This window comes from Rhinolophus sinicus, chromosome 8 (assembly GCF_057876585.1).
Source record: "Rhinolophus sinicus isolate RSI-liver-muscle chromosome 8, RSI-T2T, whole genome shotgun sequence".
NCBI lineage: Eukaryota > Metazoa > Chordata > Mammalia > Chiroptera > Rhinolophidae > Rhinolophus > Rhinolophus sinicus.
This window is the reverse complement of record NC_142508.1, coordinates 35,400,776-35,428,493: the sequence shown is the minus strand read 5'-3', so window position 1 is coordinate 35,428,493 and position 27,718 is coordinate 35,400,776. Positions and strand designations below refer to the sequence as shown.

General features: G+C 39.5%; 1 long non-coding RNA gene across 4 annotated transcripts; it reads right to left on the bottom strand.

Moving 5' to 3' along the window:
- Positions 1–828: 828 nt before the first annotated feature.
- LOC141567702 (uncharacterized) lies at positions 829–24,680 on the bottom strand. 4 transcript variants are annotated; one of them, XR_016022200.1, is made up of 6 exons: positions 24,547–24,680; positions 23,368–23,429; positions 7,684–7,774; positions 6,137–6,208; positions 3,502–3,650; positions 829–2,870 (listed from the first exon to the last, which is right to left on the bottom strand). It is a non-coding gene; the product is annotated as an uncharacterized LOC141567702 (long non-coding RNA). The 4 variants fall into 4 exon arrangements; XR_016022202.1 differs by lacking the exon at positions 7,684–7,774; XR_016022201.1 differs by lacking the exons at positions 829–2,870; positions 3,502–3,650 and adding an exon at positions 3,661–4,919.
- Between the last annotated feature and the right edge of the window lie 3,038 nt (positions 24,681–27,718).

Genomic DNA, 27,718 nt, shown 5'->3' with positions numbered 1-27,718 from the left:
GCGAATGTCATAAAGGGGACGAAGGAGAACAAGTGCAGGGGTTAAAGGGCAGAGGTGGGTGAATGCACTGGAGATTCTATCAAGGCAGGGCTAAGGAAGCAGGGGGCAGCAGCTTGGGGTACAGGTCCCAGGGATTGATGGTGGTCCACAGCAGAGGGAGAGGGTGAAAGAGGAAATGGAGATTGGAGGGGAAATGGACACAGGTGGATAAAATGTGTATGAGACAAGGGAGGCAATCAGTGGAAAGAGGTATCAGTGGGCTAAAGGACCCAGAAAAAAGGGCTGGAGTTATAGACCCAGGAAGTAATGGAGAGTGATGAAAGGATGGGGGAGATGGAGCAAACCAAACACTCGAAGGCTGGCAACAGAAAGGATGCAATAATTAGACTAGGGTCACTGAAATGGGGGATCGGATACAGGACAAGGAGGAAGGCAAGGAGTTTGGGACTGACATTCTTGGAGTGCTGGGATAGACTTCTTAGTGGGATGAAAGTCCAAAGGGCACAGACTGGAGGTGATGTGGCAATATGGATGCCCAAAATGGTTGGGTGGATATAATGGGGCAGGTAGCAGTCAAGGAGATGGAGGGTGACCCAGCGAATGAAGGATGTGGGACAGAGCTCATTCACCTGATTGATGGATGAAGGTCTGAGATTGTAGGGAAATGGAATCAGGAGGGTGAGTGGAATAGAGATGGGGAGATGGACAAAAGTCACAGTGAAAAATCACAAATTCACTAAACTTCCTCATTTATAGTTGACTCACAATTTACTCATTTTTTAAAAAATTTTATTACATTTATTGGGGTGGCATTGGTTAGTAAAATTATATAGGTTTAAAGTGTACATTTCTATAATACATCATCTATATATTGCATTGAGTGTTCACCACCCAGAGTCAGTTCTTCTGTCACCATATATTTGACCTCCTTTACCCTCTCCTACCACCCCACTTCCCTCTTACCCTCTGGTAAGCACTAAACTATTGTGTCTATGAGTTTTTTGTTTGTCTCTTTTTTAAAAAAATTTAGCTCAGCAGACAGAAATCTTGTATATACAAGATATCCCTGAGAATACCCTTAAACTGTATATACATTATAGGGGTGCAAGTAAGATTTAGGGAGAACAACAATTCCTTTTGCTCTCTTCTTTGGGGATGCCAGGTACAGAGAGTGACACTGGAGGGGTCTGGCAGGGGATGTTTATTTGTACCTGATCATTACTGATGGAAATAAATGTCTGTGGCTGTCCCCATACTAAGCTCTGCTTATGTCTGGAAGAACTTTTATTCCCTTGTAAGAAACCATCCCAAGAGGTAACCATTAGTAATAGTTTCATGGATATATTGTAATATTTTCCATTGAAAACAATTACATGCATGTTTTATTATAAAATATTTAAGTTAAAATAAAAGTCCCCATTTAATCACCCCTGCCCAATACTAGTTTGATCTCCAGATGGAATAATTTTCATGTCTTTAAGGAGTATTCTCCTTTTTATGCAATTTGGGATATCACATGCCATTACATATTAACATAAGGCATATATTCTGTACTTGTATCAATATTGACATACATGCTGTCATACTAAACTTACTGTCCAATCAAATTGTTAAAATATCTCCATCTAGACTCACATTAACAGATAGATACATAGTAGATTAATGTCTATTCCAGGTGAATTTACAATTTCAAGTAACACGAAAAATACAACGACAGGGAACAACTTCAAGAAACCTTAGTACATTCAAGTATTGCAATACTAAAAAGCTGAAATAGCTCAGTCAGTCCTCATGTGAAAACATCTCCAAATTTCCATGCTACAGTGCAAGTAATTAAACAGTATTTTTATTAAGCAAACCAAAAAGGATATTTAAAAATCCAAACAGTATTTACGCAATGCTTGCCATGTTCCAAATACTATGCTAGATGCTTGACTAATAGTAACACACTTTGTCCTTATAATAACCCTGTGGTAGGTACTCTTCCTATAATATCCATTTTACGGATGAGGAAAGTGAGACACAGAACATAATCGCTTACCTAATGTTACATAAGCAGTGACCGCACGAGGATTCCAATTTGTCCCCAGAATTTCTGCTACCACTACAGTATGTGCTTTCCATGATGTACATACTTACATTAGTGTATGAATAACAAGTTCTGGAATGTCCCACCAGGAACTGTGGTTAAGGGTCTTTTGAAGAGATAAGGATAAAGGATTGGGAGAAGAAAGGGGGGTTTTGCTCTTTATTTTATTTCTATTTGTCTAAATTTCAAATCTGTTTTTACTTACTACTGCTATTTATGAAATAATGTAAAAACTTTTATGCAGATATGAAATTAATATAAGAATGGAATAGGCATAGATTAATAGCAAAGCTCACAAAAGAAAATTCATCTAACCCTTTAGAACAAACATTTCTAAATATCGCATAGGTGGAAATTTTGGAACACAGGTATCAAAGGAAAATATTTATTACTCGATTCTTCATTCGCAAAGATGTATGGAGTATAACACACTGCATTTTGAAGTAATATTTAAAAGAGTAAATGTTGTCAGAATATTTGACACATAGTCATGTTTAACTTTTAAATATTCCCCTTCAATTATGCATTTTCACAAGATGAGAAAATATAAGTAAGTCAATGAAGAAAAGAACCTGGGGCCGGCCCGGTGGCTCAGGTGGTTGGAGCTCCGTGCTCCTAATGCTGAAGCCTGCTGTTTTGATTCCCACATGGGCCAGTGGGCTCTGAACCACAAGGTTGCCAGTTCAACTCCTCGAGTCCCGCAGGGGATGGTGGGCTGCGCCCCCTTCAACTGGCAGCGGCGACTGGACCTGGAGCTGAGCTGCGCCCTCCACAACTAAGACTGAAAGGACAACAACTTGACTTGGAAAAGTCCTGGAAGTACACACTGTTCTCCAATAAAGTCCTGTTCCCCTTCCCCAATAAAATCTTTAAAAAAAAAAAAAAAAGGAAAGAAAGTGTTGCATCCAGCGCAACATGGGCAGTAGAATGAGAAGGGGCGGCGAAGGGTTAAGAAGGAAATAGAAATCAAGAAAGTTTTGAAACAGGGGCCAAGGGTCTCACAGCCTCAAAGGACTGAGAGCCCCACATCGGGCCTCCTTGTGGCTTTTATTGATGCACATACAAGGAAGTAGCATTGTTTTCTCCACAGTCTGTGAGTCCCATACACGATACCAGAAAGCTGGTTCAAACCAATCACCCTTGCCTGTCGAAAGTCCCATGATGTATTAGTAATTGTGGTTTGTACCTCCCCAGGGGACAAAACCTTTATGCTGAAACTTGCTGAGATGGAGAACTGACGTTATCACATCTAGAATCACTTCCAAAGCAGGCTGTGGGAAGGAATACAGCCACAGAGGCAGAAGCTCTCCTTCGACGGGGGAAGTGGGGGTCTATGCCCACCTCTATCAACCCTGTGAGTTCCCCACGTGACTGTGCCTGTCTTAGGTTGTTCCTCTCTTGAGGAGTCTTACCCATCATTGGCTGACCAGCCATCCTTTCGGGCCAAACAAGGAGACATAAGGTGTAAGCACAAAGGTGAAGCAAAGTCCCTGAAAGGATTAGTCTCACAGACTCTTCTTTCTTTTTAGGGGTAGGCACGAGGGGACAGACGGGAAGGCAGCTGCGTGACAAAAAGAAAGAAAAGAACATGCTATCATACCACATCTTATAGAAAACCACTCTTAACATCTTAACATCTTGGTGTGGACACATACGTACATCCTTCCCACATTATGTTCTGTGGAAACACTGTTATGCATACATTGCCTTTTTAAAAAAACAAACAAACAAAAAAAACCTCTGATTATCTCTAAATGTTTTATTATCTCCAGCTTTATTTTTTTTAAATTAAAGTTTATTAGGGTGACAATGGTTAGTAAAATTACATAGGTTTCAGGTGTACAATTCTGAAATACATCATCTATATATCACATTGTGTGTTCACCACCCAGTCAGTTCTTCCATCACCATATATTTGATCCCGTTTACCCTCATCTACCAGTCCCCTCCCCCCTTACCCTCTGATAACCACTAAACTATTGTCTGTGTTTATGAGTTTTTGTTTCTTCATTTGTTTGTCTTGTTCTTTTGTTGTTTTCAGTTTTGCATACCACATATCAGTGAAGTTATATGGTTCTCGACTTTTTCTGTCTGACTTGTTTAGCTTAGCATAATAATCTCAAGATCCACCATGTTGTTGCAAATGACACCATTTCATCTTTTCTTATGGCAGAATAGTATTCCATTGTGTATCACTAATCATCAGAGAAATGAAAATAAAAACCACCTCACACCAGTTAGAATGGCTTTATTTTTTTTATAGGTCAAAAAAACTACTTTATTTCTATTATGGGTCATAAACTACTTTGTGAGCTATCCAATATGTATTATGGTATTACTCAAAGTCTTCAGTCTTTCCTCACGAGAATTATTCCATTTCCATTTTTGTGTGTTTAGACTATTTCCACTCGATTTTCAACCAAAGGCATGATAAAAATATGCTCACTTTCTTCCTGGAATAACTTTTGAAAATAAACCCCGAGAAATCTCTCAAACCATAGAGAATCTTTGTCCTAACACCTCTGACAGGTAGCTTAGCATCCCGAGTAAGAGTGAGCCAATGGAGGTGAAGACACTATCCTTATTATCTTAGAATAGGAAAAGATTTCTTCAAAAGTACAAAACACCTGGGGCCAGCCTGGTGGCTCATGCGGTTGGAGCTCCATGCTCCTAACTCCGAAGGCTGCCAGTTCAATTCCCACATGGGCCAGTGGGCTCTGAACCACAAGGTTGCCAGTTCAACTCCTCGAGTCCCGCAGGGGATGGTGGGCTGCGCCCCCTTCAACTGGCGGCGGCGACTGGACCTGGAGCTGAGCTGCGCCCTCCACAACTAAGATTGAAAGGACAACAACTTGACTTGGAAAAAAGTCCTGGAAGTACACACTATTCCCCAATAAAGTCTTGTTTCTCTTCCCCAATAAAAATCTTTAAAAAAAAAAAAAAAATGGGGGTTTACTCAATGGCTTATAAATGTGTGAAAAGATGTTCAAATTTCTTACTCATCAAGAAAATCCAAATAAAGTCACCACAGGGTACTATCGCACAATAACCAGAAAGCTAAAATGAAAATGACAGAAAACGTTTTGTTGACAAGGATGCAAATAAACTAAGAACCTCATCAACTGCAGTGGGGTGTAAAATTCATGCACACATTATGTTGGCAAACTGTTGGAAAACTGTTGGCAATATCTCCTAAAGATGGACAGATATACAAGCATACCCCATTTTGTTGTGTTTCACTTTAATACACTCTGCAGATATTGCGTTTTTTACAAATGAAGGTTTGTGGCAACTCTGTGTCATGCAAGTCTATTGGTGCCCTTGTCTTATGGGTGAGCAAAGAAAGTGATTTCTTTATTTTTTTAATTTATTGGGGTGACATTGTTTAATAAAATTGTATAGTTTTCAAGTGTACAACTCTACAATACATCATCTGTATATTGCATTATGTGTTCACCACCCCAAGTCAAATCTCCTTCCGTCACCTTATATTTGAGCCCCTTTACCATTCCTCTTCTACCAGAAAGTGGTTTCTTGTGATGGAAACTACTCCTGGTGAAGATGCTGTGAAGATCATTGAAATGACAACAGAGGATTTAAACTATTACATAAACTTAGCTGATAAAGCTGTGGCAGCGTTTGAGAGAACTGACTCCAAGTTTGAAAGTTCTACTCTGGGTAAAATGCTATCAAACAGCATCGCATGCTACAGAGAAATCGGTCATGAAAAAAAGAGTCAACCGATGTGGCAAATTTCATTTTGCCTTGTTTTAAGATACTGCCACAGCCACCCCAACCTTCAGTAACCACCGCCCTGACCAGTCAGCAGCCATCAACACTGAGGCCAGACCCTCCCCCAGCAAAAAGATTAGGACTTACTGAAGGCTCAGACGATGGTGAGCATGTTTTAGCAGTAAAATGGTTTTTAACTAAGGTATATATATTGTATTTTTAGACATAATTCTATTGCACACGTAACAGACTACAATATAGCATAAACATAACTTTTATAGGCACTTGGAAACCAAAAAGTTTGGTGTGACTCACCTTATTGCAATATTCATTTTATTGCTGTGGTCTGGAACCCACCTGCAATATGTCTGAGGTCTGCCTGTAACCCTATGACACAACAATATCATTGTCACATATACATCAAAGGGAAATTTCTACACATCTCATCAAAACACATCCTAGAATTCAGATATAGGCACTATTCCTAGAGTGCCAAACAGAAAATCACTCACAATGAAATTCTGTCACCAGTGCAAATGAATCACCAATAACATGCAAAATAGCAATAACATCAAAAACAAAATATGGAAGTTAAAATCAAAATACAAAAGAATTCGTGCTATATGATTCCATTCATATACAGTACAAAATAGGTAAAGAGATTCAGATGTTAGATGTCACAATAGTGGTCACCATTAAGGACAGTGAGTAGGAGCTGCCACAGGCTGACAATGTTCCATTGTTTGGCATAGGAACTGCATATAGGTGTGTTCAGTTTGTGAAATGTCATTGACCTGTGCGTACATATTAATTTTTTAAATACATATCTGCAAGTAAAGAGAAATTTTGGAGGGTATGAATAGGTTAATGTCATTATTGTCTTATATTGTCAAGGTAGAAGGTAAAAATATTAAATAACTTCACATTGTGATTTTTTTTTTTTAAGTATGCTGCAATGCCTCGGTTAAAGAGATACTGAAAATACAACCTCCAAAAACAGGCAAAATGTGCAATAATTTAAAAAGTTAACACAGAAGACAGAAAGAATAAGAAAATAGAACAGGTGTCATGAAGAACACAGTAAATCGATAACTTCAATCCCAAATATATCATTATTTTAAACACATATATTAATTGCTCCTGTTAAAGGCTAACATTGTTTGACTATATTCAATTGGATTTTTTTTTTTCAAGAAACATGGCTAAAACATAAAAGTTAAAGTAGAAAAGTGAAAGATACATTCCTTGTCCTTTTCAACAATTAACCAAGAAGGCCATGTAATTACCAGATAAAATAAATGTGAAGTTTAAAATAGTTTGTCATAATTAGTATTATGTTTACCTCTATTAATGTATACTTTTCCAGCATTATTGCTTAGGGGTTAAGAAAGATAATCTAATTGTGTGTATACATACATATCTATATCTAGAGCTCCATCTATCTATCATCTATCTATCTATCTATCATCTACCCTTCTATGTGTGTGGGTATATACACACATTTATATGTATACAAATGCATATAATGTGTGCACATGCCACCACTTGTAATGTGACTCACATAATTGTGCTTACAATTTTATAAATCTGAGGAATGAGTGAATTAACAACTGAATATTGTGAAAAAACATGCAATATCCATGCTTCTGACAAGATTAGGGTGTTTTTTTTATTCCTTATCCAGGCAAAGCAGAGCCTGGAGACACTGGAGTCACAGTAACGAGAACAAAGGGGCAGAGCACTGGGAAACAAACAGCAAATACTTCAGACATGTTCACCATCAACCAACTGGGATTATTAAAAAGAACCGAACAAACTTGAAAGATGGAGGAGATGGTGTAAAACGATACGAAAGTGCTCACCAGGAGAAGAATGGTTTTGGTGGCTCTGGACTCAGGGGAGGACCAGGACGAGATGTGGGTCCTGTGAATGTGTTGGACCCTCTGCTGGTGCCTGTGCAGGACAAAGACCATGGAGCCACTGAGCATGAGCGCGAAACATAAAACATCAGGGGACGACAGCATCACTGCATACAATGTGTCAGTGATTCTGTCATGATGAACAGAACAGTATCCATAGACTTTTTTCCTTGTGATGTTTGTATTGATCCACCTTCCCATCCCACAAAGAGGGAAAATGGTATTTATCAGTATGTTCAGGACCCAGCACAGGACGGTGGAGGGGCCAATGTACTTGCAGGCTCTCACTTTCAGCTCTGCCCACCCGGAGTTCCAGGGGTGATGGTGATGGCCTGGAAGACACTCAGGAGGCAGGTGGTGCCAATGGACGCACCTCTGGCCACTCTCTGAACATAGAAAATAAGTGTGTATCCAAAGTCATTGGGGAAATGTCTTAATCCAAAAGTTATCATTGTCCGGGGGACTCCTTTAGAAAGAAAAACCAAAAAGTTCACTACTATCATGTGCGTGAGAATCAAATCTGTGCACTTTCCCTGCACCCAGCGATGTTAAGGGAGAGATAATGGTGAAAAAGAGAGACGTTCCCCAGGAGTCCAAATACAGTCTGTGATAAGAAGATCATTCCTAGTGCCAGATCCCTGGTGACCATCCTGTTCTCAGTGACTGACACTTGTGTTCAAAGTCATTGGATCCTGCGTGGGAATAAGAGGCATGCAGGAGGGTCAACTGAATTCCAATATCCCCATTCACTGTTCTGTCTGACTTATTTCTAGGTTCGATTTAATTTTTTTGTCTTTTATTAAGAGATGTTGAAGAATTGACTATATAAGCTTCAGAGAAATCTTACGATGTATGGATCATTGCTACAAGGAGCATACATGTGGTAACTTCTTTGTTCTTCACAAAACTATGAGACACACACTATTATTACTTTAACTATAAAGATAAGGGGAATTTAGGCAAACAGAGGATAACTGATTTGTCTAAATCCATATGCTGGTGAGGGGCAGAGTGAGGACTTGAAAATGCCTGGCTGGTAACAAAACAGTGCACTGAACCACCAAGCTACACTAAACAGCCGGCTGGCCGCACTCTTCAGATAATCCAGATGCATATTTAGTGTCGTTCTTCCTTTGTTGTTTGGTTTTAGGTTGGTCGTGATTTTATAATTTTGATTATAACAAGTTTCCATTTATGTGCATAGATTTTCTATAGGCCAAAAGCCATTATGAATGAAGATTTATAAATTTTAATAAATGTTGATGCACTGATAGGAATTTAATGCTACAGGAACCTGCCGCATAACAAGTTGGATTAAATGAACAGAAGAATGCGTTGATATGAGGAGAGCAAAAGAAAGATTTCTTTGCTTTTATGCCAGGAAAAAAAAAAAAATACAGTGGCACCTATTACAGGAATTATTGAAAAATTCATGCTGTACTCTATAGGACATAAAACAATATTGTGTGATAAAATAGTGTAGAGTAGAAACTAATTATTTTCAGATCATCTACTTATATATTTATTAATACCCAACTTAGTAAAATTATGAGCAATGATGCACAGATTTTGAAAGATACTAAAATATGAGACATATGAACAAAATGGAATCTCTAGGGCATGAAATCTTGCATATTTTATGAACTGCAACAGTAGAGTTTTTTATTTGATATAAGAATGTTTTTAAACCAAATACAGTATCACAAAATATGCATTCCTGACAGCTACTGTCTGAAATTGATAGTTATAAAGTTATCTTTTCCTTCACTGCTGTTTCCCTAACTTTATATAATTATCAGCAGACCACAGGTGTTTCAGTAGAAACACAATTACTGACACCAGTTAGAGAAAACATTTCTATTCCAGCAATTGTGATTCGAATACACTGATTCTGCACAGTATTATATGGTCCTTATAGATTCATCCTGTTCTTTATTACAAGCATGAATGTGTTACAAGCACAAATCTAGTAATCCTGAAATTTAGTTTATGATTCTGTAAAGCAGACAGAATAAGCAGATTGATCTCAGAAAGAATTTCAGTTCCTAAGCACCTTAAAGATCAGTTTTCATTATTACTTAAACACCAAAATGACTTTGTCAATTACAGTAAATTAAATTAGGAGTCGTGATTGGTGTGAGGTGTAGGACCTCATCTGCCTTTACTAGCCCGGCTCATGCCTCAGGAATTATTCCTCACTCTTGCGTGGCTTTGACATTGGACTAAGTTCAACCCCAGAAGCATCAGTTTTTCCAACAGATTTATCCAGACTTCTGACAGCCCCACTTTCATTACAGATTGTGCCTCTCAAGTTGAAACAGAAAACACCCAACTGATTCCTGCTGACAGGATGGTTGGTGCTCATGTGAAGGTCACAGCAGCCAACGCAAATGAGGGAAGGAGTCAGCTGAACCTGACAATTGGTGAGTGATTCTGTGATATCACTCACCAACCCCTTCAGGACTGCATTTGTCATTTCAGCTATAGCAGCCATCAGAGTACAGGCTGGCGAGGGAGAATGTTTCTGAAATCTACTTTCAGTTGCTAATTACAAAAAAAGAAATCAACAAAACAATTACAAGTTCCTAGTTAGCTTCTCCAAAGGGACCTTTGGAATGTTTGAGGCAGGCTCTTTCTCCACGATTCCTACAGGCAGACACTTGTAAAAGTGGGCTTTTTTGAAGACAGTTATTGCAACAAAGGAACCAGGGAAATCTAGGGTCTGACATGTGGGACCGGCAGCCAAGCACATGTGTCTCACTGCATTCTCTAACAACTTCCATAAGAAGTCATTTTACAAAAAACAAACAAAAAAACCCCCCGTATTTTCTTATATTCAGACTATTGAGCTGCACCACCATTTAAGTCATGAGCAGAGACAAAAATGAGACACAATTTCCTGAGCAGGATTTTCAGATGTTCAAGTAAAAGGAAGAACATGATGCCAATATTTCACATTAGAATTCATTGAAGTTATGTGCGCAATTTCACATTGCCTAGACATTGTCACATTTTTTATTTACTTCATTTTTTTCATCATATACCGTCTTCCAGTGCACTTCATAAATGACTGTTAGTTGTACAGAGGAAGACTATTATTTTTGTGTGTGTGTCAATGTTATATTGTATTAGTTTAATGAATCATTTTTAATGAGTTTTTTTCTTTCAATTCCTTTGTGTTCCTAGATATATAATAATAATATCATCTCCAAACTGGGTCTTCCATCATTGTTTCCAATTCTTCTGCCACTTTAAATTGCCTTGGGAGAGCTTCAATGTAATTTTAAATGAGTAACACAGGTAATATTGTGTTTCTCAGTGTTGTTTGTGACAATAGTGGGGATGCTACTTCCCATGAGCAGCATTAGGACATTAATATGCAAATAAATATGCAAGTCAGCACACACCTGAGTAGGGTAAAGATTCTGTTCTGTCAAGTTAGAAAAAAAAAACACATGGAAAACAGTAGTATGGAGTTCCCTCTAAAAATTAAATACAGAACTACCATTTGATCCAACAATTCCACATCTGGGTATTTATCTGAAGAAAACAAATATATTAAATCAAAAAGATATCTGCACTCCCCTGCTCACTGAAGCATTATTCACAATAAACAAGACATGGAAGCAACCTAAGCAGCCATCAATACATAAATGAATAAAGAAAATATGCACACCGCATTTGCTTTATTTATAATGGAATATAATTCAGCCATACACACAAAAAATCTGTCATTTGCAACAACATGGAATGACCTTGAGGGCATTATGAAAAGTGAGATAAGTGAGTCAGAGGAAGACATACTATATGATCTCAAAACAAAGAAACAACAACAAAAAAAAACCTAAGCTCATAGACTCAAATTTTGTTAAACTTTGCCAGTCTTGCATCATCCATTCCAAACCCCTCTTTTGGGTGCGGTAAGTGATGGAGAGAACATCTTAATGCCTATACTAGAGGCCTTTCAGGATTTGAGATAATTCATATTAGCAAAAATATAATTTATAAGAAAGATTATTGACATTACCAGCCCATATTAAATAGTTCTGCAGACTAAATCCAGGAAAAGTTCTTCAAAGCTTTACAAAGATAATTATATTGTTGGTTGACATGATAGAGTATTCAAATAAATGGAGAGTGACATATGACTATAGTTGGAAAAACCATAAAAATTCAATTCTCCCAAAATTAATGTATAATTCAATTAATTCCAATCAAAATCTCAACAGGTTTTTAGAACACTCAAATGCAATTGAAAAATTAACAGAAAAGAGCACAGAGACAAAAATTATGAAGACAAATGAATCTAAGAAATATTACACTGTGAGAAATGTACCCCTCTAGGTACCACCCTCTATTTTAATGAAATAGTAACTAAGATTGTGCAATAATAAACATAGAAGTTAATGATGTGAAATATATGTCCGCTAAATATTCATATAAAATATACAGTGATATGTCAGAAGAGGCTTTGGAACTCAGAAAATAATGGATTACTCAATATTTGTGGATGGAAACAAATTTTTAGCTATTTATCCCTATGTTTTACATGAATAAATGCCAGATTCACTACTTTCAAATTTCTATTCTGCCTTGATGTATTTTATTTTCTTACTATATTTTTGGAAATACCACTATAAACAAAAAGATTTAAATCATGTCAGACTTGAGGCACTAACATTCTTCAAGACATAGGTAGAGCCCAGAAGGCCATGTCCCCTGTCAGTAGTAGGTCCTGGAACAATCAGGAGATTATAGGAATGTCTTTGAGTGTGTGATGTTCAATCTGACCTAACAATTTAATTAGAAAATAACTGAACATGGAGTTTCTAGAAAAGTTCCATAAAAAAGACATAGCATGGGGGCCGGCCCGGTGGCTCAGGCGGTTAGAGCTCCATGCTCCTAACTCCAAAGGCTGCCGGGCCAGTGGGCTCTCAACCACAAGGTTGCCAGTTCAATTCCCCGAGTCCCGCAAGGGATGGTGGGCTCCGCCCCCTGCAACTAAAATTGAACACAGCACCTTGAGCTGAGCTGCCGCTGAGCTCCAGGATGGCTCAGTTGGTTGGAGCGCGTGCTCTCAACCACAAGGTTGCCGGTTTGACTCCCACAAGGGATGGTGGGCTGTGACCCTGCAACTAGAAACGGCAACTGGACCTGGAGCTAAGCTGCGCCCTCCACAACTAAGACTGAAAGGACAACAACTTGGAGCTGAACGGCACCCTCCACAACTAAGATTGAAAGGACAACAACTTGACTTGGAAAAAAGGCCTGGAAGTACACATTGTTCCCCAATAAAGTCCTGTTCCCCTTCCCCAATAAAATCTTTAAAAAAAAAAAAAATGGTCCTTTAAAAAAAAAAAAAAAGATAAGGGGGGTGGGGGTGGAGGTGAGGGTAAGGGGGATCAAATATATGGTGATGGAAGAAGTGACTCTGGGTGATGAACACACAATGGGATTTATAGATGATGTAATACAGAATTGTACACCTGAAATCTATGTAATTTTACTAACAATTGTCACCCCAATAAATTTAATTAAAAAAAAAAAAGAAAAGAAAAGAAGAAGACATAGCATGTGAGATGATCATTGAAGAAACTGAAGAAAATATGTTCCCAGGGAATAATGAAGTAATATGTGGTGATGCTGGAATGAAAGTTAAGTTTCATATAGTAGTTGCATTTGGGCCCAAGTAATGAAATTTATACCTTACGTCCTGACAAAGATGGTAGTCATTTCAAATATGATTACATAGAGGGAGATAAGCATATTTCATGTAGAAATGGTCAGATTAAACTGGAATGGAAAGGGGAGAACACAAAAAATGTTTTGGCTGATTTTTTCCAACTTTATTGAAGAAATATTGACAAATCAAACTTGTATATATTTAAGGTGTATTTAAGATTATTTGATACAGTATACATTGTCAAATGATTACCAATTAAATCCATCATAGTTAGTATTTATGTATGATGAGCTGATTGAAGAGCTATTCTCTTAGCACATTTCAGATTATAATACAGCATTGTCAACTATAGTCACCATGCTGTCCACTAGATCCCCAGACTTATTCATCCCATAAATGAATGTTTGTACCCCATGAAAAACATCTTCCTACCCTGTCAACCACTATTATACTCTCTGCTTCTGTGAGTTTAACTATTTTAGATTCCATATATAAGGGAGAGCATACAGTATTTATTTCTCACTGTCTAGTTTATTTCACTGAGCCTAGGTTCCTCCAGGTTCCTCCATGTTGTCACAAAGGACAGGATTTCCTGCTCTTTTATGGCTGAATAATATTCCATTGTATGTATATATACCACATTTTCTTTATTCATTCATCTGTTGGAGGACACTTAGGTTGTTTCCCTATCTTGGTATTGTGAATAATTGCAATAAACATGGGGATGGAGCTCTCTCTTTGAGATAGTGATTTCATTTCCTTTGGATATATACCCAGAGTGGAACTCCTGGATCATACGAGGTATGACAATTAACTTGGCAAATTCTTCCTAGAAAAAGTGCTACATATCTCATGGCTGAATATCACTACAGTCACCTTCGAAGTACTCCCCTTGGGAAGCTACACACCGATGCCAGTGCCTAGTCCACCCTTCAAAGCAATTTTGGAACTCTTCTTCTGGAATGGTCATCAGAGCTGTCACCATCATATTACTGAATGTCTTCAATATCATCAAAATGTCTTCCTTTCAATATTTCCTTTATCTTTGGGTAAAGAAAGAAGTCATTGGGGGCCAGATCAGATGAGTAGGGAGGGTGTTCCAATACAGTTGTTTACTGGCTAAAATCTCCCTCACAGGCAGTGCCGTGTGAGCTGGTGCTTTGTCGTGATGCAAGAGCCATGAATTGTTGGTGAAAAGTTCAAGTCGTCCAACTTTTTCACACAGCCTTTTCAGCACTTTCAAATAGTCAACTTGGTTAACTGTTTGTCCAGTTGGTACAAATTCGAAGTGAATAATCCCTCTGCTATCAAAAAAGTTAGCAACATCGTTCCAACAAGTTAACGAACTTAATTGTCAGACCTTCGTATCTTAACTTCTTTCACAAATCTTGCCTTATTGTTCACATTTTTATTTAAGTAAGGCACTGGTATAGATAACCATATGATTTAGATTTGGTAATATTTATTCTCCACTCTTTACTATTTCATCACATCTTGGTATTTCATGCCCCATGGTTTAGAACTAACATTGTGTTCAGTGGTTCCTGTGACAAGTATCAATTTGTTCTTTAAATACAACTTGTTATGGAGCAGATCCCTATAAATTTATATGACAATCAGTGTATATACATTTTATTAAATATTTAAATCTTTCGTCACAATTTGGTATTGGTTTATGCAATAAATCTTTACACATTAATGGAAACATTAGAAATTACAAAATAAAATACAACCAATCAAGACTAAACATTCGTCTGCACTTTTTTTTTTTTTTTTTTTTTGGAAGAACACAGCTAACTAGCTGGGCGGAGTATTTTAAAGACATTGTCTTTTTACCAGCCCAGCCAGGTTCAAGTGCCCACTTTGCCCTTTATAAAGAATTGAATTTAGACAAATCATTAACCTTTATCTATCTAAATGCTCTTTATATTTTCAGAGAGAACAACAGTGCTGCTCATCTCATGGCATTAGGAAGAATAAAGGATTTATTACATGTTCAGCCTTCATAACTGTGACTCGTATTCGCTCAGTATGCTTTAAAGGTTATATATTCAACTCTGAGGAAATGATTAATAAAAGAAATAATTTAAGTAATTATTTCTAAGTGGGAACTAATGCCCATAGAGAATCTTGATTTCTTTCCATCTTTCACCTCATGTTCCCACACAGGAATCTCCGGCTCTGAAGACAATATCAGCCCCTGAGAACTGAGAGGATGGCAACCAGAAACTTGGCGCTAGGAATCACCTTTTTATTACAGACAATAGTTGGAACTCTAGGGAATTTCTCTCTTCTTTACCATTATCTCTTCCTTCATTTCACAAAATGTAGGTTGAGGTCTGCAGATCTGATTCACAAACACATGACTGTCGCCAACACCTTAATCGTTCTGTCTAAAGGAGTACCCGAAACAGTGGCAGCTTTTGGGTTGAAATATTTCCTCAGTGATATTGAATGCAAACTATTTTCTATGTTCACAGTATGAGCAGGGATGTGTCCGTGGGCACGACCTGCCTCCTGAGTGTCTTCCAGGCCCTCACCATCAGCCTCAGGAATTCCAGGTAGGCACACCTTAAAAGGAAAGCTGCCACGTATATGGGTACCTCCACCTTCCTCTGCTGGATTCTGTACGTGACGCTAAATACTATAGTTCCTGTGTATGTGACTGGCAAATGGAACAACAAACAAATCACAAAGAAAAGAGATTGTGGCTACTGTTATTCTATCCAAAGTCACAGTCACTGTATGTAGCATTGGTATTACTGCATGATGTTTTCTGTTTGGGGCTCATGATCTGGGCTAGTGCCTCCATGGTTTCCATCCTGTACAGGCACCAGCAGCAGGTCCAATACATACATAGCAACAGTCTGTCCCCCAGACCCTCTCCTGAGACCAGAGGCACCCAGGGCCCTGGTGCCCTGGTGAGCACCTTTGTGTCTTTTTACACCCTCTCCTCCATCTTTCACGTTTGCTTGGCTGTTTTTAACAGACCCAGTTTGTGGCTGGTGAACATCGCTACACTGATTGTTGTATGTTTCCCAGCAGTCAGCCCCTACATTCTCGTGAGCCATGATGACTCTAGATTGCCCAGGTCCTGCTTTGCCTGGATAAGGAGTACAACATCCCCTACAATTATCAGAAAAATGTAAAATGTAAGTATATTCACAATGCCTAGTTGTTTATTCATTAATCTTCTCAAAGTTTAAGTACAATTCTAAAACAGTTATAAGAGAGTAGTAAACCAGACAGAATCAATTGTAAATGAAATATGATAAAATTACCATGTTAATTCTTATGTAACTGGAGTCTCATTAATATTTGCAGTGGAGAAATTCATAGTCTATGCACTTTTAAACAGTTTTTCCTAAAACAATCTGCAGATTACAGGAAAGTCGTATGTGTAGCTTTCAATCTGACATAATTAATTGTCCCAGGCTTTAACCTTCAGTGGATTGTAAGAAAACCCACATGTAAGAAGAATACCATTTCAGGTGGTCATTTGAGAAACTGAAGAAAGAAAAAAGTTCCCATAGATTAGTAAATAGCATGGAATTTAGCTATAGGGTAGATTCAGTTTCAAAAAGCAGTCATCGAGGGCCAAACACAAGTTTTGTACATTACATATTTAGAGAGATTATAATATGAAATACAATGCTATGAGGGAGATGAGTATATTTAAAAACATTTTCATGTAGAAATGACCAGGTTGACCAACAGTGTGATAAAAGAGAACACAAAAGGATGTTTTTGCTGATTTTTAAAAATTATCAAATAAGTGTTGACTATGAAAAAATACATGCTGTCTGGGACAAAACTGCACAGATTCGGGGATCTGTAGAAGGAAGATTTTTGTCTATTATGTGAAGATGCCAATTGAACATGTTGCAAAGAAATGTTTGAGGGTACATGCGCATGTCTCTCAGGCAAAGGAATAAGGTTTTGCTGGAGCCTTCCATTGACTTTGAAACAGTGGGAGAATAGCCATTTGGAGGGGAAAGTCATGAATTCAACTTATTCATGTAAAGTTTCTGGCCTGTGATTTTCTAAAGCAGTAAAATGGATATTTCCTCAATTCTAGGAAGTATTTTAATATAACTTTGTCTGTATTTACATTGTAAAGCTGATGCAAAGTATTAAAAATTCAAAAATGGAAAAAAAAAACAGAAGAATTGGTTTAACCTACTATATACTGAATGTTGTGCAAAAACATTTTTAGTTTCTATACACACACACACACACACACGGTGCCAAAAAATGTATACACGTTTTAAGGAAAGAAAAAAACTATTAAAATTGTAATACTCAATATATACCGGTAACAAAAGATGAATACAAGTCACGTTTGATTTCTGCAATTACAAGAGGTGCTCACAGTGGTTACCATCAGCATCCAGACACTTCTGATTACGGCGAACTACTGCTTGAGCAACATTGACCAAAGTGTCCACTTGCATACATTTTCTTTGGCACCCCTGGTACATATATGTACGCATTCTACTTAGTTAGTTAAAATGATATGGAATGTGTTTTTATTTTTCTATTCCAATCCTTATGTTTTAGCTATACCTTTTGAAAAAATATCCAAATTGTATATAGTAAAATATGTTCAACTTTAACGGGAGTAGTCTGTTTATGTTCAATATAATACTGCATAATTTAGGATTGGATTTACCAATTTACAGTATGCTCTTGTAACCCATTTTAAAATACTGGGGTTTCCTTAGTTTGAGGATCGTCATCTGTGGTGCAAATCTACACTGTACAGCACACACCTGGGCCTCTTTGCATCACCCCAACTGCAGGATTTGGGAAGAGCAAGGGGCATAGTTGCAAACATGAAGTGCTTGCTGCCTATCGTGCCATAAAGAATTAAGTCTTTTGTGTTCTATCCAGGAATCTCATGTGTTCTGCAGGGATCCATGCAACTAGTCATGCTAACTTGCTGGCTTGTAAATAGTGTAAATTTTAAGTCTCTACATTCTTCTTCCCAGTTTTGATGATGATGGGATGCTGGTGGGAAAGGAGGAATCAGGACCCTCCACTGTCCTACCTGGGAATGAGGCTGATGGGTGAGAAACAGGATTGAAACAAGCAACCTGAATGTGCTTTGCTTGCTGTTCATTCTCTTCCAAGCAGGAGGAAAAAGGGTCAAGGTGTCTCTAAATTGATATAGAGCCTCACGTAATTGGAAAACATTATATCATCATTTGGTTGAGCTGACAGCAGCTGAGAGGCTGCTAGATACTGAAGGGAAATGTGTCTTGCTAGTGCCTCATTTGCTAGTGCAGAATTGCTCTCTCTCTGTCCCGATTCCTCCCTCTGTCCACACTCTTACTTCAACAGCATTAAAGAATATTCCTGGATTCTTTTTGGAAGGGTAAAACTCAAACTTTTATATCTCTGTTGGACACAAATGTCCATTCTAGGTCACCATCCTACCCTCTGTAGTGCAGGGATGAGGGAGCGCTGGGTGCAGGAGAAGATAAAAGTGCCCCAGACTGAGGGATTCAACCTGGTGCGTGCTTGGGGAGAATGAAGAGCCACTGCCTGGAACACTGTCTGGGTGCTGGGAGATACAAGGAGGGGAAGAAAACACAGAAGTAGGGTGAGGAGCCAAAAGGAAAAAACTCCCCACTCTCCTTCCCAGTCCCCCCATGTTTACCCCATCTGGTCCCTTGCATTATCCATACCCAGGCCCAGAGGATAGTGTAATCTTTTTTTTGGTTTTTTTTTTTGTTGTTGTTGTTGTTGTTGCTGCTGTTATTTGTTTCAGGTGGGGATATAGTGTAATCTTGCTGCAGCCTCTTTCTGGTAGAGCTTTGAGGAGGATGTTAGCCAGTCTCTGTCATGATTTCAAATGCGATCCCCTTTGACAGTGCAGCTACAAGTCACATCCTCCAACCCAGGTAAAGAAGTACTTTAAAAGGTTGACTTTCTGAAGACAGTCACTGCAGCATTCTTGTAAAATAATCTATATATTGTGAATAGCAGAATGCTTACATGGGGGGTTTTAAAGTTTGTACTAAAGATATATTAATTAAGATGAAAACATCTCCAGAATATATGGGTTAAGTGTTGAAAGGAAGCCACAGATTATACATAAAATACCCAAGCAATATAAAATGCATAAATTTAACTAGGTATCTATATGCATATTTCTAAAAGAATTGGAAAGATACAGGCAGGACCAGTATGAATGATTGTTTCTATTAATAGAAAGATTGGCATTGTGAGATAAGGAACTGAAGGAAATATGTTACTTCTTCCTCAGCTACTTTACACGTATTTGAAATTTTAACTCAAAACAAGTATATAATTTAAAACGTTACACTTGGTGACAATTTAGTGGAACCACAATGGAATGAAACTAGAAATCAGTAACAGCAAGGAAACCGGGAAATTCACAAGTACACAAAAACGAAATAACATACTCTTGATTAACCACTGGGTCAAAGAGGAAATCTAAAGGGAATTTTTTAAATATCCCAATTTGCAACAACATGGGTGGACCTTGAGGGCATTATGCTAAGTGAAATAAGTTAGACAGAGAAAAAACAAATACTGTATGATCTCTTTTATGGGTGGAATCTAAGGGGGAGAGAGACAGAGAGAGAGAGAGAGAAATGTCAGATTTTTGGTTACCTTAGGCAAGGGGTGGAGGCTACAGTTGGATATGATAAAAATGAAAAACCTACAAATTTTCACAAGAATGATCAGAAGGTAATTCTCCTGAGGGGACCCAAAGGGATGCATAAATGTGTCCTTTACAGTCTCTGCTAGGAGACAATACTGAACTGAAACAAGAGGAATGCGCAGAAGTCAGCCATGGCTAGAGGAAGGAGCTGGTCATTTAAAACACAGGACAGAGCTATGCAAAACCCCTGGACGAGGAGAGACAAGATGTGTTGGAAGAAGAGAAATATGCCGTGTATGCCAGGAGTGTGTGTGCATGGAATGAAATTGGTATGGGAAGAAAAGTGAGGTTGCCATGGACCAGATTATAGTAAGCAGCTTTGGTAACACATCTGGATTTCAAACTGAGAGCAATCAGAGACCATGGGGAATTAAGCAGGAAAGTGACAATATGAAATCTATGTTTGTAAACGACTTCTCTATGATTGCCAAGTGAAGTGAAGCTTATAAAGGAAGAGATTCATTAAGAAGCTCCTGGGGTGGACGGGTGGCTCAGTTGTTTAGAGCACGAGCTCTGGGCAACGGGGTTGCCGGTTCGATTCCCACGTGGGCCAGCGAGCTGTGCCCTCTGCAACTAGAATGAAGTCAATGAGCTGCCGCCCAGCTCCTGGGTGGCCAGATGGCTCAGTTGGTTGGCGCTCAGGCTCTCAATCACAACATTGCCAGTTCAACTCCTCAACTCCCTCCAAGGGATGGTGGGCTGCGACCCCCCCCACAACTAACAATGGCAACTAACAACGGCAACTGGACCGGGAGCTGAGCTGCGCCCTCCACAACTAAAGATTGAAGCGCCCTCCACAACTAAAGATTGAAAGGACAACAACTCGACTTGAGAAAAGTCCCAGAAGTACACACTGTTCCCCAATAAATTCCTGTTCCCCTTCCCCAATAAAATCTAAAAAAAAAAAAAAAAAGGAGCAGCAGCTACTGAAATAGACCAGGAAATTATATGCTTTCTTTTAATTGAGTAGAATTAATTATTTTAAAGACATTTAATGGATTGGGGCTTTTTTGATACCCCTGGTTGTTCACAGAACATGGGAGAATTCATGGGACTCATAAAAGTAGGAAAACAAGAAAAAGTTTGTTGTAAGTAAGAGAAAGTCGGGCAGCGAGGATGCCCATGGCAGTGTCTAGAACAGGCAGCTGTGCCCAGACAACGGAGCAGAAGTCAGACAGAAGCACCAGCAGAGAAGTTGCCGGAGTAGAGTGTAGACTAGACAGCTGCAGCAGGTTTCTGTTTAGTTGGGGCTTTATATTTTTCTGTGCAGGATGTAGGGTGATTGTCAGCTTCCGGGGGTTGCCATTACAATTGGCCTCCTCTGGCAACCACCCATGATGGATGCAGGGTGCTCACCAGCTTGCAGGGAGCTTCTTCTAGAAACCATTCTGTTCCCATCTACGATGGGTGTTTACCCCTGGCAGGGGGTTGCCATTGCAGTTGGCCTCCCCTGGGAACTGTTCTGTTCCCATCTATGATGGATGGAAGGTGCTTGTCAGCTTATAGGTACAGTGCTAGACAGGGAATTCAAAAACAAGTGGTTAATTTTTAAGCTCGTTCCTGCTAATTCACATGCTCACTCCTGTTAACTCTGCCTGTCTCATCATCTAACGTGCCAATATCTCACTAGATTGTCAGGAAAACTTGTGAAAGACTTTGAAGCAAGTGAGAAATACCTTGGTTTCCTTTTCAGTGGAATTCTGGCATCCTAGGGTTGATGAATATGGTACATTTTTCCCTCTGGAAATTGTGGAATAATTTTCTCCCCCAAAGAATTATATACTCATATTAATTTTTTCTCCCATCACAATACTTTTATTTAATACCTTATGATAGTTCTCTATAAAAAATATGTGTTTAAAGCTATTTCTTCTTAAAATTTTGATAAACAATGAGTTTTTAAATTATCATTAAGTTAACATTAATTTCTAATGCACAAGTGATAAAAGCAATCTAATATACCATGTATGTTGAGAAATAAATATTAAACATGAAAACTGTATTTGGATTATAACTATACTCCTGAATGAAATGGATATGGATTTAAACGCCTTCAATAAAAGTAGCTTTACTGGGCTGGCCCAGTGGCTCAGGCGGTTAGAGCTCCATGCTCCTAACTCCGAAGGCTGCCGGTTCGACTCCCCCAAGGGATGGTGGGCAGCGCCCCCCTGCAACTAGCAAAGGCAACTGGACCTGGAGCTGAGCTGCAACCCTCCACAACTAAGACTGAAAGGACAACAACTTGACTTGGAAAAAAGTCCTGGAAGAGCACACTGTTCCCCAATAAAAGTCCTGTTCCCCTTCCCCAATAAAAATCTTAAAAAAAAAAAAAAAAGTAGCTTTACTGAGATCAATGTCCCTCTTTTAGTAACTTAGCAATTAAAGCAACATTTTAAGACTGGAGGACAGATGAAAAATCGTTTTTCTTTGTTAAAATGGGGAAAGACCTATTGTTTCTGCGAGCTAGGAAATTAGGCGAATTCTCATTCTGATTGGGCATATAGTTGTAAGGGTGAAACTCAGTAAATCAATAGCACAGTTAATAGACTTAGCCAGTTTGCAGTTTAACTCACTGCATAGTTCGCTGTCTAGCCACCTATGATTAAACCTAGTTTGTTTGCAGTTTGATTCATCCTGATATTCATCTGTTTGCTCTTTGTTTCTCCCCTCACTGATAAAACTGAAGAACTCTGTGTGTTCCCTTTCTCAAGGCCACCTATGCCTCATTAATTAACAACATCCTAACCTGGAAGAGAGCAATTTCTTAATCCTCAAGTGCCCAGACACCGGATGCTGGAATCTAATTTACAACCTCTTGCAGTTTTTACTGGTGACACATTAAAGTCCCAGACCTCGATGGCCGAGTCCGAGTCCAGAATCTGGAGATTTCATCTTCAAGCAGACCAGACCCCAGGAAGGATGTCAGCCCTCAAACCTGCCTGACCGACTCCCTCTTTCCTATGTAAGAAAAAGCTAACTGCAGCTGTTTACTCTCAGACTCTGGACTCTACCCCAGCGACACCCTACCCTGCTGGTGTTTCCTTACAATCAATGGCAGCGTCATCTTTGGACATTGCCATGGGCATTCTCTCTCTGCCTCAACTTTAATAAAACCTTTCTTCACTCTCCCACTTTGTAGAGTCTTGTGTGAATGCTTTCACCTTTTGCGAATGACCAGGGGTTAATTCCACTCCATGACAATAGTGAGTACAAACAGTTGTTGAACTAGAAATTACCTTAAAACTCTTACCTGTTGGAAGGTCCTCATGTAATCAATCCTACAGTGAGGTCCATACTGCAGATATAGTATACCTAAGTTAGTAAACACAAATGAAACCAAGAAATGTTCTTTATTCCGCTTCAATGCACCTCTAGAACATCCATCAAATATGAGATTACAGTAGGGCAAAAGAAAATTTCAGCTAACTGAAAAAAGTAGATGCCATCCAACTTTATTTTTAAAATATATGGATTTATAGATCACCTCCAGTGTGTAATAGATCAACAAACTGAAGATAAAGAGGAATTAAAACATTAATATCTATTTTTTTTAATTTTTAATTGATATTTTAAAGTAATGGATTGGTGACCTCAATTATCAGATACCCTCCACCCACATACCCAGGTCCTTCCTTGGTCCATGAAAGACCCTGGACGTGACCCCAGGGTTACTACTCTGAGTGAGTGGAGAACAGAAACAGGAATTAAGTACTGACGAAGTCGTTATAAAATTGCACATTCCTCACCAGCAGATTTTTGCATTTCATCTTCCAGTTTCTATCCCCTATACAGACAACTCCAGTCCTTGATTAATTAAATAATCTGTTCTAATTGTCACAGCCATAAATATTCCCAGACCAAACCACTGTGTGGAAGAAAAAGGGGTTCTACGGAAAATAACCTCACAGGATGATCTGATCATAAATCCCTAACTGGGCTGGTCGTGGGTAGTCAAGCCCCAGGCCTGTAACTTCTTTAGTAGAAAAGGTTTATCTTTGCCTTAAACAAGCCCTATCCATTGTTTCTGTGCATCTAGGTTAACACACCTTTGAAATAAACTGTAACCACCCTCAAGACAGCACGTAATCTTGTTACCTATCTTGGAATCCCATCCCCACCTTGCTTTCTCTCCCCTTCACATAATCTTCCTCCTGTTCCCTCAATTCCTGCATAAAAGAAGCTGCAAACTACCATTCTCCAAAACATTTTGCTCAGTCTATTGAAGTCTTGCTTCCAGGCGCCTCCTCTGTTTCGCTCAACTTTTTATGAAAGTTATCTACAGGTTTGGACAGTCACCAACAATTGCTCTACTACCTCAATCCCCACTGTGGTGCCAGCGCCCCCGCTCCACTCACAGTGTCTCCACCCACCAGCAAAAACTGTCTTTGATTTAAAACTTTTTCAGTTTATTAAAAGGACAAGATCTCACCTTCCAAATACAATTGGTCCACAGCACCCTAAACTTTTATCTTACATTGTTTGAAACATTTACTTCAAATAAGCAGGAAGTAACTCCATTAAGGGAAAGAAATTCAAACGCTTATGAACCCAGGTCAAATTCTGTTCGGCCGAACCAGAAACGCCCTGGGGGCGGGGCGGAGGGTAGACCCGCCCCTTTTCAGACCCCCTCTTTACGTAACCTTAACCCGCAGTTCCTGTGCTCCCTCTCCAGCCAGGACAGCCCAGGCCTCCACCACTCGTTGGCCAAGGCCCCGCCCGGGCCCCGCCCCCTGCACCTTCCAGCATCGGCGTTTGCACAGTTTCCGGCAGACCCGGAGTTTGATCCGGAGAAGCGGAGGTCAAGTTTACTTTAGGGAGATTTTGTCTTTCTGGTTCAAACATGGGTTTGGCGGCCTCCCAGTCCGTAGACCTCCACAGCTCGGGTTTTGGGAGTCGCTACGGACGTTAAAATACGCCCATCCTTCCCGTGGTGAGTCCCAGTGTCGTTAGGAGACCTTCCGAATTCAGGAATCCACGTGCATTACGTATTACAATCGCTCCGAGGTCGATCCCTGCTCCCTCTCTGCATTCTGGCCGTGTGGGCGCCACCTGCCTCGTTTCCTTGCTTAAAACCCTTCACTGACCGTCCTCATCCACCCCTACGCCGTGTAAAAGCCTCACTCTGTACGTGGATTCTTGCCCTTCTCCCACCTCCGTCGCGGGTGCCCACCCCTTGCGGGCAGTGCGTGTTGCCAAATCCCCTCCCTGGTCCTGGAATTCTGCAGATCTCACCCGGTCCTGAGACACCTCCCCGCCCTCATCGCGTTCTCCAAGCCGAGACATGCCTCTCTCCTGGCCCCCACTTCGCGGTTACTACCTCGAGGAGTCATCCCCCGGATTCCTGGGCGAGGTGACAGACTCCTGTCCTGTGGAACCTCCTGTTTCTTCCATCCCAAGGCTCATCCCATAACAGGGCTGGCTAGTCGTGGTGTGTTTACAGCCCCAAAGCCCCACTGATCAGTGTGCTTTTCATATAGGGAGCAACTTTATTCCATTCCTGTATTCTCAAATTTTATTTAAATTTGGTCCCACATTTATTACATTTTTCTTTTTAATTTCCAAATTACTTTTTTCCTTTTAAATATATCGTATCAGATTCAGATGCAGTCTCAATGCCTTTCTAATCATTATATGTTGAAAATACTCTTCAGTATCTGGTAACTAATTTTACATATTTCATTGTGCATTTGGTGAGTGTATTTGTTTCCTAGGGTTGCCATCACAAAGTACCACACATTGGGTGGCTTAAAATAACAATTATTGACTCATGGTTCTGGAAGCTAGAAGTCTGGTGAAATCAAGGCGTGGGCAGGGCCCTGTTCTCTCTGAAAGTAGCCTCTTCTATTAGGTTGGTGCAAAAGTAGTTGCGGTTTTTGCAAATTTTTTTTTTTTTTTTTTTAACCTTTTACACCGCAGTTACTTTTGCACCAACCTAATAGCTTCTGGCAGTCATTGAGGTGAGGTACCGTGGCATGTAGGTGTATCAACCAACCCCATCCTTGGTCTTCACAAGGTGTTCTTTGCATGTCCTTCATATGGTGTTCTTTTTATAAGGACACCAGTCATTGAATTAGAAGCCAGGGTCCCCCTCTATTCCAGAATAATCTCATCTTAACTAATTATATGAGCAATGACCCTATTTCCTGATAAGATCACACTCTGAGGTATTGGGGTGAGGACTTCAACATATCTTTGGAGGGGGGCCTAATTTTACTCATAATAATGATGATTATCTTTTATATTGACTGTCAAAAATTAGTTTAACCAGATCACCTAATATTCAACAGCTTCATTTCTTCCCTTACATTGTGTTAAATATCAGCAATGATGTGTTTTTCAGTCTTTAATCATGTCCTTTGAAAAATTTTGACGGCTTCACATAAATCTGGAAATGCCTTCTAAGAAGAAGTCACAGTATATTTGCTAATGGGAATGCAGGCTGTTTCTGTTTTTGTTTGTGTTGTTTTTTTAATTACTGCTACAAAAGAAAGATTGGTGTATGTTAAGAATTTGCTCTATGTTCTCAATTCTCTTATTAGCCCTAACAGTTAAAATAAATCCTCCACTGTTTCGGGTATGTAATCATGTCACCTGTGAATAATAGCTGTCCTAGCTATTTGATTCTCTTTTCTTGTTTCCTCCTCTTTGGATTCTGGCTTAGGCATCCTGTGCAGTGGTGAATGGCTAGGTCTGAGCTTCACTTTCATGGAAATACTCCCAGTGTTTTTGCTGCTCATAACGTTTACTGAAACTTTCTTGCTTAAAAAGACTTTAAATTGTCATTACTTGGCATGATTCAGTTATCAAATATCTTATTCAAGGATCTACTGCAGTGCTGAAATATTTTTTCTATTTAAATCTGTTATTTTAGTGTATAGCATCAACCGATGTCCTAATATTGAATCTTTTTTTAAATTAGAATGAATTGCATTTGGCTAATATTGATTGCTAACTGGCTAAATTTAAACGGCTAAAGTCATATTTATGTTTTCACATTATGCATTTGTAATGCAGGGACTCAGCTCCCACTCCCTGCACAAGAACGAAAGATATGGTGAGGCCAAAAAGGAACAACAGAGCCATAGATAGGGGAGTCATACTACTATATTCTCGATGGCAGCTGGTCGAGACACAAAAGCAAATATCTGCCAGTACCCCAACAAGGGGTTGTGGGGACACAGTCCCAGAGAGCAGTTTCCAGGCTCTCGGCCTCACGAGGAAAGGTGCTGCCTCAGTTATTAGATGGCCATCAGGTGTAATCAGATGGTCATCTGCTGTGGCTGGATGGCCGTCAGCTGTTACCGGTTAACCATTAGCCACTAATATAACTGCCGTGGCTACGCTAGGCATTGGTTGGTTGGTAGAAAAGCGGATTGCACATTGCTGTTAGCAAGTGCAATTAGCAAGCGGATTACATTGCAGATCGTGTTGATCCTACTTCCTGTGTCTTGCCTGGACGCCAGCAAGACACAGCAAGACTGGGGTGCAGGAAGACCCCTTGTTGGGGTACTGGCAGATGTTTCCTTTTGTGTCTCGACCAGCGAGATAGTTGTATGAACGCCCTATCCATGACTCAGTTGTTGTTCCTTTAAGGTCTCACC